This window comes from Rattus norvegicus, chromosome 10, assembly GCF_036323735.1.
Source record: "Rattus norvegicus strain BN/NHsdMcwi chromosome 10, GRCr8, whole genome shotgun sequence".
NCBI classification, from domain to species: domain Eukaryota; kingdom Metazoa; phylum Chordata; class Mammalia; order Rodentia; family Muridae; genus Rattus; species Rattus norvegicus.
The window spans coordinates 98,635,429-98,658,444 of record NC_086028.1 but is presented as its reverse complement, the minus strand read 5'-3'; the positions used below and the strand labels follow the sequence as shown (position 1 = coordinate 98,658,444).

The following is a 23,016-nucleotide window of genomic DNA, read 5'->3' as shown; positions in this document are numbered from 1 at the left end:
AACTCACAGGGCAATTGTGCCGTCTAGTTCAATGCTGCCCCACCAAGCCACATTCCAGTCCTTGCCCCATAGGTTGACCAGGAAGCAGTTCACACAGCATTGTTTTACCGGCTTTGACGTTTAGGATTGACAGAGCCTCTGGAGGCAGACTTTCTGTGGTGCAGGTTCAGCCTGGCTCAGCTACTGAGCGTCCAAGTCAGCCGTGTCCTGTGCACACCGTCACAACTCACCATGCCACCCACCTGTCCCCGCATCCTCACTGAAGCCCCCTGAGGTGAGCCCAGTGACCTCTTAGGAAGTTCCTTCATCTCCCAAGATTCTTCGTTGAACCTTGTGAGGCTGTCGCAAGAACACAGGAATTCATGACCTGAGGTGTCTGGTACATAGCTAATGTTTATTGAGCTTTCGGGTTATTAATTTATTGAATGTTTGTAATAGTCACCCATGTCGGGGACAGGCTGCCCCTGTGGGTGACATAGGTACCCTGGGTTTCAGAGCTTTGGATCTCTTCTGTCTTGCCTTTCATCTGCCCTTTGCCCCAGTGACCTCATTACCTTTCCATGCTCTGGTTTCCTGTCTGGGGGGGTGGGGACATCTGCCTCTGCCTGTCTACTGAGTACAGCAGGAACAGCATTGTGTCTGCCTGCTGCTTTTCTGACAGTACCCGTGGGGTCGGACACATCTGTTTCAGGAGCTACAGGATTTTTTTTTTATCACAAACATATCCAGACCCCAGGTATGCTGGACAGTTAGCTAGAAACTCATCAGTGGGTGTCAAGGCCAAGAGAAAGCCAGTGCAGATCCATTCCCTGTATGTTTGCTGCCGGGTAGTTCTGACTGGCTAACCGTCTGAGCTGTTGCATGCTTGCATGCGTGTGTGCATGTGTAAGTGCGAGGCACGTGTGTCAAAGCGAAGAGAACGAAGGCAGTGCAGGGAGATGGTCTTCAAGCTGAGTGGTGAGAGCACAGCGGAGAAGAAATGTCCGCCCCAACCCACGCCTTGACAGCCAGCTCAGCCTCACCCAGCGCTTGAGAACTCAAGCATGGATAGTTGGCTGGCTGGGAACTAGGTCTACTGTGTCACCCGTAACTTCCTTAGTGTCTAAGTTGCCTGCTAGTTTCTTGACTGCTCCAGGTGGAGGGAGTCCACCATTCTGCTGTGTGAAGTAAGGCTGGGGGCCAAGCCTGTGACTTGGGATAATTATAGGACACATAATCACCAGACATAAAGGAAAAACAAACCCACAAAGATCTGGTTTCCTTCAGGCGGGAGGTGCTGTGTCTGCGGTGCCTGTGACACTTGTAGTTGATGATGGCTTTGTCAGGGTTGCAGTAAAGGGCTGTGGCGGTGGGAGGGGTTCACTCATGTGAGGAGGAGGAGGGAGCTGGAATCCGGTCTCCTGCTCTCTGGAGCTGGGAATCCTTTGTTTGTATTTATGGATGTTCTGTGTCAAGTAAAAGACCTCTCTTGTAAGTCTAAAATCCTAGGCCTTTCTAGGTGGGCGGTGGCTAACCAGTGGGTGATGGGTCAGAAGTACCATTGCCTGTGCTTTGACTGGCTAATAACATTCAGTCTCTCTCTCTCTCTCTCTCTCTCTCTCTCTCTCTCTCTCTTTTCCCTTTGAAATAGAGTTCGAGTTTATGAAAAGACTTTTTTATTTAAAGGATAGATCCTAAGCACAGGGGTTAATGGAAGGAGAGGTGCTGGGATTGGGGGTGGGGAGTAAGAAATGCTCAGTTGTGAGCACGGACATCTCCAGGGACAGACGCCCCAGTGTCTCACCTCCTGAAGTCAGCCACCAATATTGCATTTTGCAGTAGATCATTAAAAGTTTAGTTTCTCGGCTTCTCCTGAAAAGTCAGAAAATCTGGCAGCAATGAGCCTCTCTCTCCCCATATGGCAAAAATCAGCAGGGCTGAAAAGTAACGGGCTCCTTAAGACAGGACACTCGCCCTGGATTTACTCAGCGTCTCCTTCCTCCCCAGCCCTGTTTCCCATGCTGGCCCTGACAGTCTGATTTCACTGAGTTCTGTCCCCTGAACATTTAGGACCATGATCCAGACCTCGGTGTGAGCCATCCTTTCTCACAGGCTGTGAGTATAGTGTGTGGGGTAAGGCAGGGGTGCATGACTGCTGTTTACCTGCGGCCATTGTTTCTGGGATGAATGTAAGTCTCTGCTCCTGGGTCAGAGGTCGAGATTTCTGAAGTCTTAGTTCCACCGGTGCCCTTGACTTTCAAAATGACCCACCAGTCATCTTTTAGCCCAAGTCAAAAAGGTTGCAAAATACCAAAATACCTAGGTCCTCTCAACACATCTGAAGAGAAACTGATTTAGAAGAGAGGGAAAAGGGGTTGGGGATTTTGCTCAGTGGTCGAGCGCTTGCCTAGCAAGCGCAAGGCCCTGGGTTCGGTGCCCAGTTCCAAAAAAAGGAAAAGAAAAAAAAAAGAAAAGAAAAAAAAAAAGAAGAGAGGGAAGGCTTGCCCACCTGTTGGCCTTTCATTTTCGTGGCCGATATCCCACACCTGGGTGCTCAGTTAAGAATTTCTCCTAATGGACATGGTCGCTTTGGAAACCACTTTGCTGTGTCTCCTAACATTGGTACCTTTGAGCCTCCGAATTGGTTTCTTCGTTCTCAAGGGATGCTGGGCTATGCAGAGGTTGGCTGATCTGCTGATGTTGCTTCCATAAGAAATACCAGGAAATAACCTAGCACAAAGCTGGGAAGGAAGATGGCACAGTCAATAAGGTGTTTGCCTTCTAAGCGTGAGGAGGACCTCAGTTCAATCAGCAGAACCCAAGTTAAAAACCAAAACCAAAGACTCAAAAGCAAAGAAAGAATAACTGCAAAAAACCAGTTTGGTCCACACTTGTCCCAGCACCCAGTTGCTGGAGACACTTGGATCCCTGGGCTTAATGGCTGGTTAGCCTACTCTAACTACCAAGATCTTGGCCAATGAGAGGCCTGTCTCGTCAAACAAGATGGAAGGCTGCTGACCTCTGGCCTCCGCATGCATGTGCAGACGTGCACACACACATATACATACACATACACTAACATGAACTCGCACACACTTTACAAATTCATTCACCTTTCACTAAAATGCACACTCTAGGATGCTCACCGGCATTCTGGCACTTTCTGTAGTAGCCCCAGTTGGAAACTGTGATCAACAGCAGAATGAATAAAAACAACCGCTTAGTCACCGCAAAATACTATGTAGCAATAAAACAAAAGATGTTTACAGTTTCATGCAACTCAAACAGATGAATTTCCCGAGGGTAATATCACACTGATAGGCAAACAGAGAGATGGCTAGGCCAGAAGAACCTGTGTTGCCTGCCACACTTACATACATTTCAGAACTTGCAAAGCTGATCCGTGGTGCCAAAAGTGAGTAGCGGCTGTGTTCGGTGGGTGGCAATGACAGTGAGCTTGTGGGAGGGTTGGAAGTGAATTTCGTTTTGTATGAGTTCCGTTTGTATAGTTGTGTTTATTTTCTGAAAATTCAATAAGCTGTCCTCTCATGAAATATGTATTTTTTCCATTGTACATTTCACTGCAACGAAATATTAAAGTTAATAAGGGGGAAACAGCACCCACTGAAGAAGCTCTGCCTTGTGAGATCTGTGTTACTGCTTTAGGCTCAAAGATGGGCATTGTCATGGCTGGCTGGGATTATCTGGAACTGGTACTCCATTCTAGCTGCAAGGGAGTCTGGGACTAGAAAGACTTTGAGTTTTCATACCCATTAATGGCGTTAGCTCTGTCTCAGGAACTAAGACAGACCCTAAATTTCACATGATTAGCAGACAGCCACAATAAACACGATCTGTCTGGTAATGACTAACTGGTCTCTGGCCTGCCAGTAGAAAAACTTATGGCTAAATATATTCTCAACTGGTAAAGAATGGCAAATTCATGGGCTGAGAAATTGGCTCCATCAGGACAGTGTTTACTAGGCAAGCATGAGGACCTGAGTTTAAATTCCCATCATCTAATGCAAGGCCTGGTGGAGCCTCCCTGGAAACCCATCATCGTGGAGGCAAAGATTGGAGGATCCCTGTGCCTTGTTAGCCAGCTACTTCTGAATTCATGTTCGTTGGTTCAAGGAAAGACCCTGTCTTAAAAATTAAGGTAGGAAACAATTGAGGAAGACACCTGACACTGACTTTTGGACCTTGAATACATGTGCATTCACATGTGTGTATGCACACACACACGTACAGCTCTATGTACAAAAATATGTACACATACAAAAACTACAAAAACAGGTACACACAGAGACACACACGAATGTGTGCACATAGACACATGTAACGGTGAATTCGACCTGACCACCTTGAAGAGGAAGAATGAGAGAGAAGCTTCTGATCTAAAATGTGTACCAACACTTCTCTTCCAGACTCCAGGGACACAGGGCCTAGGACAGCATGGCCAGCTCGGCTAATGTCAAGCAGGGTGACTCTGCCTTTCTACTACAGGAATTTATGTGTTTACTTGGTTACCTGCCATTGTACCAAATGTTTCCTCTTGGTTTTAAACATAAATATATGGATCCTCAATTTATTCAGAGTGGAAAATAATTTTTCCAGTCTTTATAATTGATCTCCTTTATGTTTGAAACAGTATGGTTTAGTTTATTCAAGGCTAATGTTGCCCCCCTCCTCCTCTTCCTCTCCTTCCTCCTCCTCCTCCTTCTCCTGGTGATCTTCTTCCCAGAGAATTCAGTGATAAAATGAGATAACGTATCAGAGCACTTAGCACCCTGCACATGCTTTAGGAAGTAACCCACCACTATAATAACAATAGCTCTTAGTATCTATAGATACATAGCATGGTTCGATCTTAGCTGCAGTGTGATAGGGTAATGGCTGACAGGCTATGGGGAGCACAGTTCTTATCTTGCCCTCCATTCACCCCACCTCAGCCAAAGACATTATGCAGATGAGGAAACCTAGGCTTTAAGCAGCAAAAAGATGGGACAGTGGCATAGGTGGACTCCACAGGACCATAGCCAGTCGAGTCCAGCCTGAATCCTTGAGTGTTGCAGTGTGTGTATCCCCAGGGGAACTACATTGATAACCCATCTAGGTAGAATGGTGGGAGATCGGTAATCTGCCCTCCTTGTCAGTAAATGCCTTCAACTTACACTAATTTTATTTCTTCCATGTAGAGTCTGGAGTATTGAAACTGCTCAGAATTCTCGTCAGCTCTCTGGTGGCTGACCTGCCTCATTGGTATCAGCGAGAGCTAGGAGAACTACCTGGCCAGTCTCTCATCTGCAGAGCCAGCTCTCCCGCCTAGAGATTGTTTAAGGACTCTGCTGGCAGATTGTGATGGCCTGAGGGGTGTGGGAGCCTGTGGATGGTTGGCTGTAGTTATAAACAGGACGGGGGGGGGGGGGGAGGCGGGGGACTTAGAAACACCATGTGTTGTCCATCTTCCTCTGTGTCCCCTTCCTCCATCTCCTACCCTGTTGCGGGTGCTGCCCCTCCCTCCTCCCCAGCCTGCCTGGTGGAATCATAGCCTCCTATTTCCAGGCACGGGCTCTAGGACAGGAGGATGCCCAAGTGGTAAGAAAAGGCTTTGCCAGCCATGGTCCCGTATGCGCACCTGAGCTGGACCCAACGATGGGGAAACGATGGGCCTGCAAGAGGTTAAAACTTGCCCCTGTGTTTACTTTTGTTGGCTGCCACACTGCATAATAATCTGTCAGCACGTCAGGTGCGGATTTATTTTTGCATTAAAAATGTCCTAGAGCAGGCGGATGCAGACACCCCAACATGCTGGAGAGTCAATACGCCTCCAGCACAGAAACAGCCGCTCCAAATGTTTCACCCCCCCCTTTTTTTAATAAGTGCATTTAATTAAAGTCATAGAACTTTTTTATTATGCTTGAAGAGAAAAAAAAATCCCTCCCCTCGGCGAAGCTGAACGTGCAGCTCTGGAGCACAAAGGGAGTGTTTGCCTCACGCCTGGTCCTTAAAATGGAAATCCCAGCAACGGGTGTGTGTATGTCTCTGGCTCTTGGCAGGCTGGCTCAAAGAAGGCATCGTGTGGGTTTGGCTGAAAGGAAGGTGTCAGCCTGGCCTGAGAGGAGCAGCCCCGAGGCCGAGAGGAGACAGGAGGAGAATGCTTGACTGTGTGGGTCCTGTTACAGTGAAAGCTCACACTGTCAACTTCTCCGGGTTCGGCTCCCAGTAGTACTTTAGTTCAGGGGAGGTTGTGTGTCAGCCCTCTGGAGTCAGACAGTCATCCCAAAGGCAGGGGCATGGACTGAATGATCTCTTCGAACCTTACCTTCCAAGGGTGGATGTTGATAAGGGAGAGAAGCCCACTTCAGATTGATGGACAGAGATTCTTCGTGCTCTTTAGACCTCTCTTTCCAGCCCCTCTTGGGAAGTCTCTAAATGAGCTGAGACAACGTTTGGCTTCGAGGTGGTGACAGCAGGCACCGTGCAGGCCCACTCTGTCCTGTACCAGCAGATGAGGAGACATGTCAGGATGAGGGTGGCCCGGTGTGGAACTGCAGTGCAGAGTGTGGGGACCCAAGCTTGGTGAGGTGGCATGGGGGAGGGGAGGGGTAGGGCGGGTTGTGTGTGCACAGTGAGGCAGAAGTGGCGCCACTGAGAAGGGGGCCTGGGGGCAACCACAGCATACCAGGCCTGGTGACTCGAGGCCTGCTAATTATGCAGCCCCAGGGAGTCATGCTGGCCTGCCAGAGCTGCCCAGAGAGGTGGCATGGAAAACCTCATAAGGGGGTCTGTGTGCCTCAGGTCTGACCAGGAAATCGCCTCCAGGTCCTGGAGGCTAGGGCTAAGGGGCCCAAGGCTGGATGCTGGGGTTACTTGCCTGTCACTTGCCTGTGGTTTGCACAGCTCCTCCCGGAGAGCATCCAAGCAAGAGATGACAAGGTTTGCAGGGTGTGTCCTCCTCCTCCTGTTAGGTGAGGTCTCTGGAGCATCTGAAATCCCCGATGCTCATTCCAGAAATTTCTCAGAGCCGGCCTTCTTCATCGTCTTTAGCACTCTGGTTCCCAGTGTTCCCCTGGGCATGCTCATTAGCGTCTTTTTATGGCTGTAGAAACAGAAATCCCAGAATTAGTTCGATCGGGCCACCCAGAGAGAGCAAGGTGACCAAAGACCAAGCAGGCTTTAAAAGTTTTTAAAGAATATTCTTAGCATCTTCTAATGACATGGGGGCACTGCTGTTAATGACTCTTTTCCCTGCTCGAGAAAGGTAAATAAATTCGAGGTTCTCCTCAATGTTCTTTCTGAAGCAGAGAGGCCTCCTTCCGTCCCAGACTCCTGGACTACGCCTTACCACTTTCCCAGGTTCTGTGGCTTTTCATTAACATGTTAATTGAAGCGATCATACACCCACCACCGATGTTTGAGAATTTGGTAACTCTTTGGCATTTCGAAAGGAAGTTAATCCCATTTTAGGAATCTAGATTATTATAAACTTCAACTAAGTATAGATTTCCAGTGTTCACCTTTGCACTGCGTGTGTGTGTTCAGCTAGGAGGTGTTTGGAAACGAGGTGTGTGTGTGTGTGTGTGTGTGTGTGTGTGTGTGTGTGTTTGTTTGTTTGTGTGTGTATGTTTGTGTTTGTGTGTGTATGTTTGTGTGTGTTAGTGTCTTTGTGTGTATGTGTTTGTGTGTGTGTTTGTGTATGTGTTTGTTTGTGTTTGTGTGTGTGTGTGTGTGTGTGTGTGTGTATGTGTGTATGATGCGTGTATTCCGGAGTGTGAATGTAAGCAGCACACACATGGGGGTCAGAGGACAACCTTGAATGCCAGTCTATGCCTCCCACCTCACTTGACGCAAAATCTCTGTGATTTGCCCTTTCCCGCTCCAGGCTGGCTGGGTAGTGAACTTCCACTTCTATATTCTCTGCCGCCCACCTCCCTTAGGAGTGCCAACATTACAGGTGTGTGTTACTTCAGCTGATTGTCTGTGCATCCTGGGGATCAGATTCTGCTTCTCACCCCTACAGGGCCAGCCTCTACCCACTGAACCACCTCCCAGCCTGATGGCAGGCTCTTTGACCATCAAGCAAACGTCCCTGCAGTGTAAGACCATACTCATGCTACGTGAACTAGTTACCATCACCATAAGCATCGAGCTACAGTGTACCTAGAGCCGAGTTAACAGTCTGAGGAGAAGAAAGCATTAGATAAAACTGAAAGCATTTTCTACCTATCTGTATGTCTCTCTCATCTGCACACATTGGAATTAGAAAAACCTAAAGGAAACAAAAACATTATTTCCCATGTCTTTTATGGTCTCTTCCCCATACTCGAGGGGCATTCTGTGGGTCTTTCTTCCAGTTGTTACCCTCCTACTGCTGTGCACAATCTTCAAAAGTTGAGGGGGGCTCCCTTATGTAAGTTACGAGCACCAACTCACCATCCCCTGCCCCCCCAAACCAAACCTTTTATATGCTGGTTATTACTGTTCATCCTTAATTAGAAATTAGAACTAACATTAAGATCTATGTAGTCATTCATTTCGAAAAGACAATAAGCCCATTGCACACTGACAGTTTATGAAAAATTACCATTTTCTGAAACAAAAAAATGTATTAGTTAGCTGAGTAGCATTTAAAACATTTTGCTATAGTCTGTATTGCCTGGCGTGTTAGAAAAAAATGGTGGATTCAATTATCTGCTTCTACCTCAAATCTGTAGAGAGATATGTGGTAGAATTTTTTTATTTTTTTTTGGTTCTTTTTTTTTCGGAGCTGGGGACCGAACCCAGGGCCTTGCGCTTCCTAGGTAAGCGCTCTACCACTGAGCTAAATCCCCAGCCCCAGAAATTTTTTTTTTAAGACACAGTTGCAAATAGCTGAAGCTCAGACTTGCTCTACAGCCATGGGTGACTTTGAACCTCAGATCTCTTTCTTGTCGAGATTGTGGGCACGCACTGCACACCACACCCGGTTTATGCAGTGCTGGGGATGGAATCCAGGGCTCTGTGCACACTAGGCAGAGACTGCTGAATTAGCTGCGTCTCCATTCCCAATATGAATTAGAAACCATTTTTATGAACTCCCTTATTCTGTCCCTCTTTCAGTCACCTCAGCCTATGAAATGAATATTCTACTTGTGTTTGAGTCTTGTGAGTTTGAGTCCAGCATGGTCTACAGATTGAGTTGCAGGTCAGCCAATGCTACATGGGTAGTGAGATCTTGGCTTGAAAAACCAATTTGATGAAATGAATACGGGTAGCTGGTTTTGCAAAGACATAGCTGGTTTGGATGACAATGATCGTTGAGTGTTTTTCTTACCAACAAAGCATATCCCACTGGACACAAACAGTGCTTTATGTGTGCTTCTTAATTCTGTCATTCATCACGTCATTAAAAATATCTTTTCCATGCGAATACTAAGGTGCATACTCAAGCACCAAGACAATCATTGAGTTGAAGGGACATCAACAAACACAATCTTAGGTTAGGTTATCTTAGGTGTGTAGATGTAGACATATGTATATTTAAATGTGAGGGTGTGGTACAGCACTTGGGGATTGCAACCTTACTCACAGTAAAGCGTTAGTGATGACTCCTGCCCCTGCTTATGTGGAATAATTTTAAACATAAGTACAATAAATATGAACAGGGAAAACTACAAGCATCTTGGTGTATATGGTGGTTTGAGTGAGACATGGCCTCTGTATATGGGCTCGTGTATTTGAATGACTGATCCCCAATTGGTGAAACTGTTTGGGAAGGATCAGGAGGCGTGGCCTTGTTAGAGGAGGTGTGTCACTGTAGTTGGACTTTGATGGTTCAAAACCATACACCTTTCCCATTCCTTTGGCTTCCTGCTTGTGATTTGAGATGTGAGCTCTTGGCTGTTTTTCTGCTGCCTGCTACAACCATTGCCTAATGTATGGACCCTTATCTCTTTGGAACTGTAAGCCCAAACAAACTCTTCTACAAGTTGCCTTGGTCTTGGTGTTACCTGAGGTACAGGCTGGGGTCCCCCTCACCATCCCAAGAGCCTTCTGAATCTCTTTAATCTTGATGTCTAAGGCATTAATTCTTCAACACTTAATCTCATCCAGTTTAACCTCTGTTGAAGATCCCATAACTGCCCAGGTTTTCCTGATCCCATCCCAACAATGGCGACCCTCTGGGAGCAAATTAATGTAACTGATTATGCCACAATGCCCATATTTACCCTCCTATGAAACTGTTTTTTTGAGTCAGGGTCTCTTTATATCTTCCTAGCTGTCATAAAATTCTCTATGTAGAACTCACAGCGATCCACCTGCCTCTGCCTCTTGAGCGCTGGGATCAAAGGTGTGCGCCACCAAGCTTGTCTCTCACCTCTCAATAAATAATTAACTCAGTCCCACACGTGAATAAAAACAGTTCAATTTTCTGGCACTCCTGGGAAAATCTCTCTTCTCGCTGATATCTTTACAGTCGCCACCCTTTCTCATTGCCTTGTCAGTGCTCCCGACTGTTAATGAACCAATACCATGGATATATGACGAGAGATGGTGGAGCTGGCGATGTGGGGTACATTGCATCTGGAAGCAGAAGAAATGCTGACAGCTCAGGAGAGGACCTCCCTCCCACAAAGACAGGGTTCAGCTGTTCTCTTCTTCGTCTTCTGAGGGAAGAGTCTCCTATTCAAACATGGTCTCTGGACTCTAATCACACAGTGGTGACTCAGCAACTTTCAGGAACTGGCTTCAGAAGCAGCCTCATCCTGAATAGCTTTCTGAATGAATGCAGACTGGAATACAGATAATAGCTTTGGCTCTCTTTAGAGCGAGACACAGTTTCACGAAAACCTTCAAATCCACCCGTGGCTCCACATATTTTCCTCCTATAAATACCCGCTACATCAAAGACCCCCCGCTCATTACTCCAGCCATAAAGAAGCCTGTGATGATACTGTCAAGGTACGGTGTGGTCAAGTGAAGAGGAAGGCTCTGTGTCTGCCCTTCATAGAGGCCAGAGCTCTAGTCCAGTGCCCATTGACCAAAGCATGGTTTTCTACTTTGGTCGCTGTTGCTGTGATTAAAAACCATGGTCACCAAAAGCAACCTGGGAAGGAAAAGAGTTTCCATGGCTTACGCTTTCAGGCCACAGTCCATCATCAAGGACAGTCAGGACAGAAACTTGAATCGAGAACTTGAAGTGGAAATACCGGCTCATACTTAGCTAGCTTTCTCATATAGCCCAGGGCTACCTACCTAGGGAATGGTGCTGCCCACAGTAGATTACGCTCTCCTGTGTCAACCGAGGTGGTTAAGTCAATTCTGTACAGGTGTGCTCATCAACAAGCATGATCAAGGCATTAATTCATTTGAAACTCCCTTTTCATGTGACTCTAGGTCTGCATCAGGTTGACGGTGTTAAGTAGGACAGTGCAGCTGTACTGTGTGGAAGGCACACTAGCCTAGAGTCCCTAAAAAGTCCCTAAAAAGGAGGTCCTACTAGGTCTGACAATGCAGGAACATTCCAAGCCTCAGTGCTGGCCATCCTCCCACAGACACTGTCTTCCCAGGGTAATAGCATTCCTGTGCTCGTCCCCACAGCTTCTACATCTTGAGGTACCATGCTACCCTGCTGGCACTTCCCCCACTGTGCACCTGGGTCTGCATTTCCATGAAGAAAGTGCTAGCAGCGGGAGATAGAAAACGCTGTGATAAGACAAAAAAAACAAACAAGAAACCACTTGTTAGAAATTTAGGGACATTTTAGGCAATTGCTTTATTTATCTATGGGGAGTGTAGGGATTTCCCTATGGAGAAAAATTCCCATATTCCCCCAAAGACAAACCCTAACTTACAAGGTCACCAGTGTAAGTGTGTCAACGTCCTTACTAGCTCAGGGAGATTTTACTTGGGGGAAAAAAAAACCACTCAAGAATGAGATTATAATATTCTTGACTTCCTCTGGTTTCGAACATGGGAACTAAAGATTTTTGTCTCATCAGATGGTCTTAAGCGACAATTTGTGCTGCATAGTTTCCTTACTGGAGTTTTAGGGAGAAAGAAGAAGGCCATACCTCTTCATATGTTCAAGTGGGAGACAAGGCTAGTATTCTTAGTATACAAATAAATATGGAGTTTGGGAAGAGCGAGGGTGTAGAGGGAAAGAAAAAGCAGGCCACAGAGATCTAAAGTGGTGCACAGGGAATTGAGGATGGGGATTCTCAGGGGCTGTTATGGGAGTTCTGAGAGTAACACTTGGGGAGGGTGGCATATGCATATATACACATATGCATATATGCATATATACACATGTGCATATATACATACATATATATACATATATACATACATATACATACACACACACATGCCAATAAGTCAATAATGCAAGTCTAGGCTCCATATTTTTTATGGATATGTCCATGGCTGCGTAGTTGACTAGGGGCAGGTTGGTAATCTTCCCTCACTCTTCCCAAACGCCGTATTTACTCATACACTAAGGATTAGCCTTGTCTCCTACTCGTTCACAGGAAGAGGCACTCTCTCCTTATTTGCTGCTAAAACTCCAGGAAGTAGAATACTCAGGTCTGCATCTGCAGACTCTGAATTTCGTTGGCAAAGACTCTCCTTTTAAATAAGGACGCACCCACAGGTTCTGAGGGTCATCCCGGATGCTGCCACTCAACCCAGCAAGATACAGACTCTTGGGGAATCACTTAAATAGCAGTTCGTAAATCAAACTCAATCGTGGTCTCCGAGTGGGACTCCCATGCTCCTCCTCTGTAGCCACGTGTCTGAGGTGCAGCTCATTTAAGTCGCTGGGGTGCCGGCATCATGATCCTGGGGAGCTGCCTGGGGCCCTGTAGTCAGCATGACAGCCGCACTGCTGTTTCATAAAATCAACCAAGTAGCGTGGTGCCACTGCCAGCTCAGACAGCTTTAGCTGGACGTTACGGTGGCAGCTCTGGGAGGGACGTCCTAGGCAAGGCTGTGTGTCTCCTTGAGAACACCTTGTAAAACAGAGATTGTCTAGAATTGGGAAATTGAGAAAGTGTAGCTGAGCCCAGAGGAACTGAGTGGAAAAGCTGATATGGCTTTCTAAGGGCACTGGTCAATACTATTTCATGGGTATTTTGTAAGCAGGTGATGAGCAGTCTTTGTGGAGGCAGAAGGCTGGAAAGCTTCAGGAGACAGCACTTGGGAAGCTGGGCCCTCAGCTGGTGAGGAAGGTTTGCCCTGAGTAGCCCTCTGAGGGCTACAGGTGCGGGAGGCACCTCCTACAGGGAACCCACCTCCAGGGGGCAGACACTCTGCACCAAGACTCTATTGCTTAATGCGTCTGTGATTTATGCTGGAGGAAGGTAGTGAGGAGCAGTTCAGCAACCCCCAAGCCTGCTGGAGCCTGGGGTGATGTTTGCTCAATTCTGTACACCCCCAGCTGTTGCTCCAGGTGCTAAGTTAGACACTCAGTAATTAGCGGGGCTAATTTATTTAATCATGTTGGTACTGTCTTCCTTCTTCTGGTGTTCCTGCCCTCATCCTTCAGGTTTTCCTGGATCCACTCCCAGGTCTGTTTGTTGGAACGTGGTGTTGAGGGAGGATGGATCCTCCTTGATGCCAGAGATTACAGCAAGCTCCGGCTTGGCTTTGGGAAATGGGGGCACACCGATCTCTTCGGTATTCTAGGTCAGAGTTTCTCAAACTGGGCACTTGATGACACTTAAAGCTGGAGAATTCTGAGCTTTGCGGGTGGGGAGGGTAGGTAGGGGCTTTCTGTATATTGTGGCATTTCTGACTTCTATTGGATGCCTGAAGTGCCCCTCCTCCCACCGTCCTTTGTGCACGGCCCCAACCGGTTGTGACACCAAATAATCCGCAGAAACTTAAAGAGGGGGTGCCTCTTGGAGGCTTCGAGCTGTCTCTGTGGGGAATCCCTTCACACCATAACACTGAGCAATAACTTATTTTATTGGGAGTTTTAAGCTAAAGAATATTCTTCAGAAATCCATAGAGGGACTGCAGAGAAAGTTTGGTATCTAAAATGCTTGCCGCATAAGCATGAGAACCTGGGTTTGAACCCCCAGCACCCATGCAAACACTGAGTACTGTACGGTGAGTTCGGTGCTCTGGGTGTGTTGATAGGCAGATACCTAGGGGCTGTTTGGCCAATCAATCAGCTAGTCCTCTGAAGTCTGAATTCCATGAAAAACCCTTTCTTAAAAATAAGATGAGGGGTTGGGGATTTAGCTCAGTGGTAGAGCGCTTGCCTAGGAAGCGCAAGGCCCTGGGTTCGGTCCCCAGCTCCGAAAAAAAAAAAAAAAAAAGATGGACAGGGTTGGGGATTTAGCTCAGTGGTAGAGCGCTTGCCTAGGAAGCGCAAGGCCCTGGGTTCGGTCCCCAGCTCCGAAAAAAAGAACCAAAATAAATAAATAAATAAATAAATAAATAAATAATAAATAATAAATAAATAAGATGGACAGCTACAGGAAGACACGAGAAATCACAGCCCTCAATCCTCCACATGCGCATGCGCCCCCATCCCTACTGCTGCGCATGCGCCGCCCCACTCCTACTGTCTTACATAGGCAGACTCCGTGTAGTGGTTTTTGATAATGACTGCCCTTTCCCAGCTTCCCGTATTGCTCTCTTCTAAGCCTGCCCTAATTGGAAGCCCTAGGCCAAGGCAAGGGCTGGCTTGGAGTGCAGGATGTGTAAGCTTAGCAAAAACTCTCCTTCTAAAGGCCGTGTCAGACAAGTAAAAACGCTGCCCTGGATAAGAGAGCAGCAGGCAGCAGGCAGCAGGGTTAGAGCCACCAACGGGATGATATGCAGAACCAGAAAAGCTACTTCTGAGTAAATGGTGAAAACTGAGCTTTGTGGACTGTTTGATGGAACAATTCCAACATGGCAGTGGCTTTGGGACATCGTTGTTGTTTCTATGATTTTGGATCCTCCGCTCTCTGGGCTATGTAGGATCCAAGCTCTCACTCATTTTGGGGTTTCCCACAGAAGCGCTCTAGACTGTTGAGCTAACGGAGTCAGGTTGCTAGAGTCCAGGAATGGCCCAGAGAGTCTAGGAAGCTCTTTAGGGAGGATCGGAAGCGAGGGTACAGAGTAGCTACGTGAGCTCAGCCTACAGCCACCACTCCCTTAGAAATGAAGTACCACACTACGCATTCAACTTCCTGATGGCCACGTTCAAAGGAGCAAAAAAGCATTGTTAAGAGGCTCAGTAACTATCCCAGGCCTGCCTGCTGGGTTGCATAGGGAATAGCAGGCCAGTCCAGCTGCATAGAAACATTCTGCATTTAAAAAAAAAATCAATTAAATAAATATCTCATTCTGCATCAATAAAATCAATTAAATAAATATCAACAAAAATGAAAAATAGGGAAGAGAAAAGGAAATGAACAAAACCCATTTTATTCTTTTTTTAACCCTTTTTTTCGTATTTATTTATTTATTTATTTATTTATTTACTTACGTGTGTAGAAAGCAGGGAAGGCAAACAGGTAACTGTGTGTGGAAGTCGGAAGGGCTGGCAGGAATAGGCTTTTCTCCTTTCTGGGGACTGAACAGGTTGTCAGGCTAGGTGACAGACACCTTTACCCACTGATCCATCTCACTGGCCCTGAAACCAATTTTAATAACAGAGTCTGTATATGAAGTCCAGCATATACCCAGTTGTTTGAGTCTTAACAGGTAATTCATACAAAATCATTGGTGAGGTCAGGTGGTGGTGGCGAACATCTTTTTTTTTTTTTCTTTATTAATTTGAGTATTTCTTATTTACATTTCAATTGTTATTCCCTTTCCCAGTTTCCGGGCCAACATCCCCCTCCCCCTCCCCCTTCCCTTCTATATGAGTGTTCCCCTTCCCATCCTCCCCCCATTACCGCCCTCCATGCAACAATCACATTCACTGGGGGTTCAGTCTTGGCAGGACCAAGGGCTTCCCCTTCCACTGGTGCTCTTACTAGGATATTCATTGCTACCTATGAGGTTGGAGCCCAGGGTCAGTCCATGTATAGTCTTTAGGTAGTGGCTTAGTCCCTGGAAGCTCTGGTTGCTTGGCATTGTTGTTCATATGGGGTCTCGAGCCCCTTCAAGCTCTTCCAGTCCTTTCTCTGATTCCTTCAACGGGGGTCCCGTTCTCAGTTCAGTGGTTTGCTGCTGGCATTCGCCTCTGTATTTGCTGTATTCTGGCTGTGTCTCTCAGGAGAGATCTACATCCGGTTCCTGTCGGCCTGCACTTCTTTGCTTCATCCATCTTGTCTAATTGGGTGGCTGTATATGTATGGGCCACATGTGGGGCAGGCTCTGAATGGGTGTTCCTTCTGCCTCTGTTTTAATCTTTGCCTCCCTATTCCCTGCCAAGGGTATTCTTGTTCCCCTTTTAAAGAAGGAGTGAAGCATTCGCATTTTGATCATCCGTCTTGAGTTTCATGTGTTCTGTGCATCTAGGGCAATTCAAGCATTTGGGCTAATAGGGTGGTGAACACCTTTAATCCCAGCACTCAGGAGGCAGAGGCAGGCGGATCTCTGAGTTCGAGGCCAGCCTGATTTGCAAAGTGAGTAGCAGGACAGCCAGGGCTACACAGAGAAACCCTGTCTTAAAACAAAAAACAAAACAAAAATTACAAAAACATCACTAGTGAGATAGCATGCTTATTTTTTTCCCCCAGAGTCTGGTGATGCCCTGCTTGTCCTGTGTCTGCCCATGTCTCTACTTGGTCTTGTTCACCTTCTTGGTGCAGCCCTCCTGGTACCTTCTGCCCGGGACAGTGTGGGTCAGGAGAGGAAAGCGAAGTAATTGCATTGTGGACATAGAGTCCTGTCTGCATGTAGAAGAGAGATACCTAACAAACAGGACAAGGTGGGGTCCTATAGGGTCCCCTCCCTGCCCTCCATATCTGTTACTGCTTTGACAAGTACCTGCCACCAGGCTCCTCTGGTGCCCCCTGCAGGCAGGGTCTATCTCCTGAACCCAGTGGCACCTGCTTCCTCACCTATTTGTGGTCCTCCCTTTCTGTCTCAAAGGAATGAACACACAAAATAGTGCCTGCATCCCACTGGGTGGTCATGGCCACACATGGTGTCGCACTTTCTTCATTTGTCAGGAATTATCAGACTCCCGTCTCCTCACCCCATCTGAATCAAGGTCCCCATTCCACTCCAGCCTCAGGATAGCTTTAGACCAATGGTTCTCAACCTTCCTGATGCTGTGACCCGTTAGCACAGTTCCTCATGTTGTGGTGACTCCCGATTATTTCATTTCTGCGTCATAAGTGTTATTTTTTCTGAATCATAATGTAAACGCTTGATATGCAGGATGTGTGATATATGACCTCTGTGAAAGGTTCATTCAACTCCCAAAACGGTCGCAGGCCACAGGGTGAGAACCACTGCTTTAGAAGCTGTGCTATCTATTGCCTGCCCAGGCAAATGCCAGCAGCTCAGGCCTTGCAGGCTTGTCTTTCTTCTTGTATGGAAATGAAACCTAAAGAGACCTTTCCTTAGAAAGGACAAAGGGAGGTGTGGGTTGGGAGAGCTGGAGTTAATAATGCTGGCCAAGAAGAACCCAAAAAGCACAAAAACAGCAAAGACAGGTTCATCTTTTTTAACAGGTTGATGGCTTGGAACCTGTTCCTGGCTTCTGAACGGTGTTTGAGTTTAGCTTTCATTTCCTCAGGATCTCTTTCTTCTGCCCCAACCAAGGACTGAACTCTAGAAGGCTGATCTTGTCTGGATGCAGGAAGCCATTGCACTCCCTTGCTGGGTCACCTTGAGATTTCTAGAAAGCCCCATTTTCACTCTCATTGCCCGGGAGGGGTGATCTTGTGGGTCCTCTGAAAGAGACAGTCTTCTTAGCCATACCTTTACCAGCAGGTCAGTGGTATCAGCCAGAATTGATCAGTTCCCTCTTCTTCCCCCACAGGAACATGGCAATGTTTGCAAACCTCTTTGGTTGCTCATGGAGGAGAGGGTGCAACTGATGTCTGTCTCCTGAGCCAGGAGATATTACTGAGTTTCCTCTAATACATAAGGCAGATCTTCCTTCTGCCAAAGAGGATGAGCAAACTCAGTTGGAAAAATGCTTGCCTTGCAGGCACGAGGACTGACCTGAGTTCTAGCCACAGAACTCACATCGAATAAAAACCAGGCATGGTGTTGTGAGCTTATAATCCCAGAACTGGGGATACAGAAGCAGACAGACCGCTGGTGCTTGCTCTCCTGCCAACATAGCCTGCTTGTAAGCACCAGAGCAGCTCTGCAGAAATGAAATTTTAAAAGTGGTTGGAATGACATTTGATGTTACACACACACACACACACACACACACACACACACACACACACACACTTTCACACACCTCCACACAGGTGCATGCACACAAGAACACACAAAATAAATGAGCCCACATCAGTAAGTACAAGATTGGGAACTCTGTAAGAGAATCTTTCCTTTGAATGGTCCAGAATTTCCTCTCAAAAAGAGCCCTGCAGAAACCCTTGGGTACACTTAAGCACATGAGTGATTAAGTAGCTACCTTGTGTAAGGCGAGTGCTTGCATGGCATTGTGGGGCATCCTCCTGACGGTAGAAGTGGTTCCCTGCCTCTGCCTCATGGACGACTGGGCGACCCAGGAGGGAAGAAACTGAACTTAGCAGCCAAAATAAGTATCAGAACTTTCTGATCCCTACGTCTCTGGCAAGGGTCTGGTTGTTGCACGTGTGTGGTATTGGTGCATATGTATAAATGTTTGCAGGTTTGCCTGTTTGTGTATGTAGAGGCCAGAGGTTAATGTCCAGTATCTTCTATTGTCTTTTTAATTTACATTCACCCATTCATCCACCCATTCATTTCTATGCACATCAACTCACACACCCAGGCCTGCCACAGCCCAGTGTATGGAGGCCAGAGAACAACTTGTCTGAGTTGGTTCTCTCCTTGTGCCATGTGAGTCCTGGGGATTGAACTCAGGTCACCAGGCTTGGCAGCAAGCACCTTTACCCACTGAGCCACCTCAGTGACCCTATATCACTGTTTTCTGAAACAGGGTTCCTCATTGAATGTGGAGTTTGCTATGTGGTCAGACAGACTGTTCAGCAACTTCCCTGGGATCTACCTGTCTCCACAGCCCTGGTTCCCACAGCAACAGATCCTTGTCCCCATACCCAGATTTTTATGTGAGAACTACAGATACAAACTTGCACCTTCTCTACTGAGCTATCCCTTTAGCTCTGGAAGGGTCTCATTTACTCTCTCCAAGGAATCTATCATACCCTGAGATGTGCTGGGTGAGATTCAGCTCAAGACTGCATTTTGTATTTCTAAGGCAGGAATAATGAACCAGTCTTTGCAGAGGGGGCCAGAAAATTGCTTGAATGAGTGAAGCAAAAGGGAACATGCAGAAGTCCCTGGTGCCTCCAGTATGCAAGCACCCAGCAAGAGCATTTTCATGGGAATAAAAATGGGAAAGGCAGATGAGCCTACTGGTCTACCAAGCCTGAGATCTATGCTGGCCTTGTTAGATGTGGGTGGAGTCCTTCAGCCAGAGACCTGCTTTTACTTGCCTTCCTATGGGCCAAGGCTGGTGCAGTCAGATTCACACACACACACACACACACACACACACACACACACACACACACGTGTGCCTCTTCAGAAATGCTCATTTCACTTCACAAACTTGGTCCTGCTTATCAGAGTAGACGTGGTCCTCGGTACCAATGTAGCAACACATAAGACATGGAGAGTCTTCTTTCTGAGTAGGTTGGGGTGGTTCCCAGGGCTGAGGACCCCAGCCCAGCTTTCCCCTTCCCAAGAGGGCCATCTGGCTTAGTTGGCCTGCGGGGAGTTTGTCCAGAGCTGTGGGTGATCTGGAATCTATCATGCCTGACAGTGTCTGCACAACGGCTCTCCTTGTGGAGGGAGTCATTGCAACAATTAAAAGGCATTTGAGGCCCCAAGGGAGGAGAAAGGACATAATTCTGGGATGCCATGGGGGAGGAGTCAGGAGATCTCTCCCGTTGTTGAAAAGAAAAAAAAAATGTGACTTAACAGAATACACGCTTGGCTCTTTTTGTCCCAAAGTCATCTGAGATAGAATCTCAAAAATGTCATTTGAACTTTATACTTTCTTTTGGTGTCTCTCTCTCTCTCTCTCTCTCTCTCTCTCTCTGTGTGTGTGTGTGTGTGTGTGTGTGTGTGTGTGTGTGTGTTTCCTGTGTTTATGCATGTGAGTGCTCCATACCTACCCAGCCTTTTGCGTACGAGCTCATGCTAGGGATCTGGATACAGGTCCTCGTGATTATGCAGCAAGCTCCTTATTTATTTGATGACTTCTCTTTGCTTGATCTTCTGAATTCAGACAATCTTGATAGATATGGATGAAATCAAAATTGTTCCTCTCTAGCCATGTATTCTTGGGGATGGGCTCCGGGCCTCAGTTCCTCCTTTGTGGGTGGAATCCTATGGACCAAGCAGAAGTCGTTGCAAGGATCAAAACGCGCGAACGTCAATCAAAAAGCTTAGGAAAGAATGACAGACAAGTGTTTGTAATTATTCACACTGGGTTTTTTCCTTCCCTTCCCATCCCCAGGAGAGAGGAGATGTTTTCCTAGGCAGAGGCAGGGACCTTCATAGGCGGGCATGTAACTTCTAAGCCCTTCCTTCCCTCTCTAACCTCGTGCCTCCAGGGTTCAGGCAATTGCTTATTGGGAAGACAAGCCTGTGGAGGGGGTAAGAAAGGGTAGGAATTTGAAGTAATTGCAGTGGCTGCCTAATTATAGATCCCAGTCTCCATTAGTCCCCGAGCTGTGCGCATGAAACATAAATCACTTGTGTCTCCCTTGTGGGAATTCACGGCCTCATCCCCAGGGCCCAGCCACGCTCTGAGCCACAGTTCCATTCTTTATCCGAAGGCCAACCTTATTCCCCGTAATAAGTATTTTATTTTTCCCCAATAAAAGCCAGGTGGGTGCTGAAACAATCCCTTGTCTGCCAGACCTGGGTTGAAGGTGGCTTCCTCTGGCTTGGGTTTTGTTTGTTTGTTTGTTTTTAAGCATTTCTGCGCAGTGACAGGCTGCCTGTTTGAAGAAGGCAGAGCAGAGGAGGGAGACAGAGAGCAAACACTCTCGGAGGGAGAGATGAGAAAGGGTGGAGAGACATGGCAGCCCATTAAAGAGAAATAAATCTTGCAGAGGGGAAGCGAGAGGTTCCCTCCCTAGGACTCTGTAAATCACTGTGTTTTATGGATGGGATAGGACGGGAAGTGGGAGATGGGCCGGCCATGATAACAAGGGTCATTTCTCCCGTGTACGCCTGTCTGAATTTTAGGATGCTCAGTCAGAGAATGACTTGGAGCTGGCTGCCGCTGGGGTGCCCCCCACCCTTTAATTTATTATCCTCGGTATTACTCTCAAATCAGAACCATGGTTAGTTGATAAGGGTACTTAGAGAGTTTCATTAGAAACACCACCACCGGCTTGTTTCTGCTATCCGGTTTCCCCGAGCGTGCCCTACAAGGCCGAATGGGGCTAATGTGGGCCTTGTGCATCCAGGAAGAGACGTGTTTCCTTAGGTGACTTGACATGGCCTCCCAGTCAGAAGTTCTGTCATATGCCAGAAAAGCCATGTTCACTTCTAAAGTTGTCCCCAATCTCAGGATGCTTTCCTTTGCCTCCAAAAGTGATCTTCCAACCAGAAAGGCTCTCCTGGGGGTTTCGTAAGCCAGAGTCCCAGAGGCTCGAGTTTGGGTGTGTTTAGCTCTTAACTCGTACCTCGTACTAAAATGCTTTGGGTTGGCGGCCAGGATTTAAACGGTGGGTGTTTCTTATGAAACCCTGTATCTCTGCCTTGGCTTCCAGGACCCTGTAAAGTCAGACTTCACATCCCCACTCCCCTCCCCCCATGACTGCAGAATTCAGGAACCGAAAAGTGCCACCTCCTTGGGCCTGTCACAGCTCCTCTCTCTCTGTTTCATCCTCATCCCTAGCCAGCTTTAATCACGTCTGTTGCCCTGGAGTCCCCTGAAGAGTGTCCTCTGCCTTTGGGGAAGACTTGGATTATACACAGAAGGAAATGAGAGCACAGGGTAGGCCCATGGTTGGAACCATGGTGACCGTGCACGGGGTCGGGGATCTTCTCTTCGGTGTGCACAGGGCCCTTTCTGGAATGTGGGTATACTCAGAGGAGCCATACGGCACTGGCAGGAAGTAGATTTGTCCTCCAAGGAGCCGTACGACCTTGGGCATGTCACTTCCTCGCTCTTGGCTTCATTCCCTTCCTAGAAACTCCCTGACAGACCTGCCCAGAGCTTTGTCTCCGGGAGGACTCTAGATCTTGTCCAGTTAAAGGAGTCAACCACGACAGCCCGTGAACAAGGAAACTGACAAGACTATGTCCTTGATCTCTGAGTGAGGTGAGAGCACAGGGGTTGGCCCTGTGGGGCCTGGGGATAAACATGTGTGTCTGGTGAGAGACAGCTATGCGGATGGACCCATAGCTGAAGAATTGAGAGAAGATAGATGCTGGGGCCGAACTCTGACGCTAATCATGAATATTCATAGCCCGTGTTTAAGAACTGAGTATCTTTTCTTCAGTCTCCCAGACATAGCACATGGCGCTGCTTAATTGAGATACTAAAACTAGGCGAGTAGAGACTTTCCGGACTGAATTTAAGGCCAGAGAGGCAGGAAGAGGGGATCTGGCCGGGGAGGAAGGTCCCTTACAGTTAGGGTGCTCATCATCTGGAGCCAGACATGGTTGCAAACTTCTTTAATCCCAGAACTCAGAAAGCTGAGGCAGGAGGACCAGGAACTTTAGGCCAGCCTTGGCTTTGCAACAAATTCAGGTGTGACTTGGGCTACTGGAGACCCTGTTTTCCTTGGGGGGGAGTAGAGTGTTGTTTGTTTGTTGTTGAAATAGCCATAGCAACTAACAGATCTGTGTGAAGTCATAAGGGCTGACTGGACCACTGAGGAAGAGGGGGAGGAGCATGGTGACTGTGACTGGATCTTCAGTGTAGCCGACTCACACCCTTTCCAGTCT

At 47.4% G+C, this 23,016-nt stretch overlaps 3 long non-coding RNA genes across 3 annotated transcripts in view; 1 reads left to right on the top strand and 2 right to left on the bottom strand.

Moving 5' to 3' along the window:
- The window catches only part of LOC102549836 (uncharacterized), a 162,011-nt gene that overhangs the window by 73,000 nt on the left and 65,995 nt on the right, over positions 1-23,016 (top strand). The window lies entirely within an intron of this gene.
- Positions 374-6,476, bottom strand: LOC134480895 (uncharacterized). The gene is made up of 2 exons (XR_010055862.1): positions 6,305-6,476; positions 374-3,560 (listed from the first exon to the last, which is right to left on the bottom strand). It is a non-coding gene; the product is annotated as an uncharacterized LOC134480895 (long non-coding RNA).
- Positions 6,852-22,862, bottom strand: LOC108352157 (uncharacterized). The gene is made up of 4 exons (XR_001840323.3): positions 22,698-22,862; positions 20,223-20,436; positions 15,446-15,592; positions 6,852-7,081 (listed from the first exon to the last, which is right to left on the bottom strand). It is a non-coding gene; the product is annotated as an uncharacterized LOC108352157 (long non-coding RNA).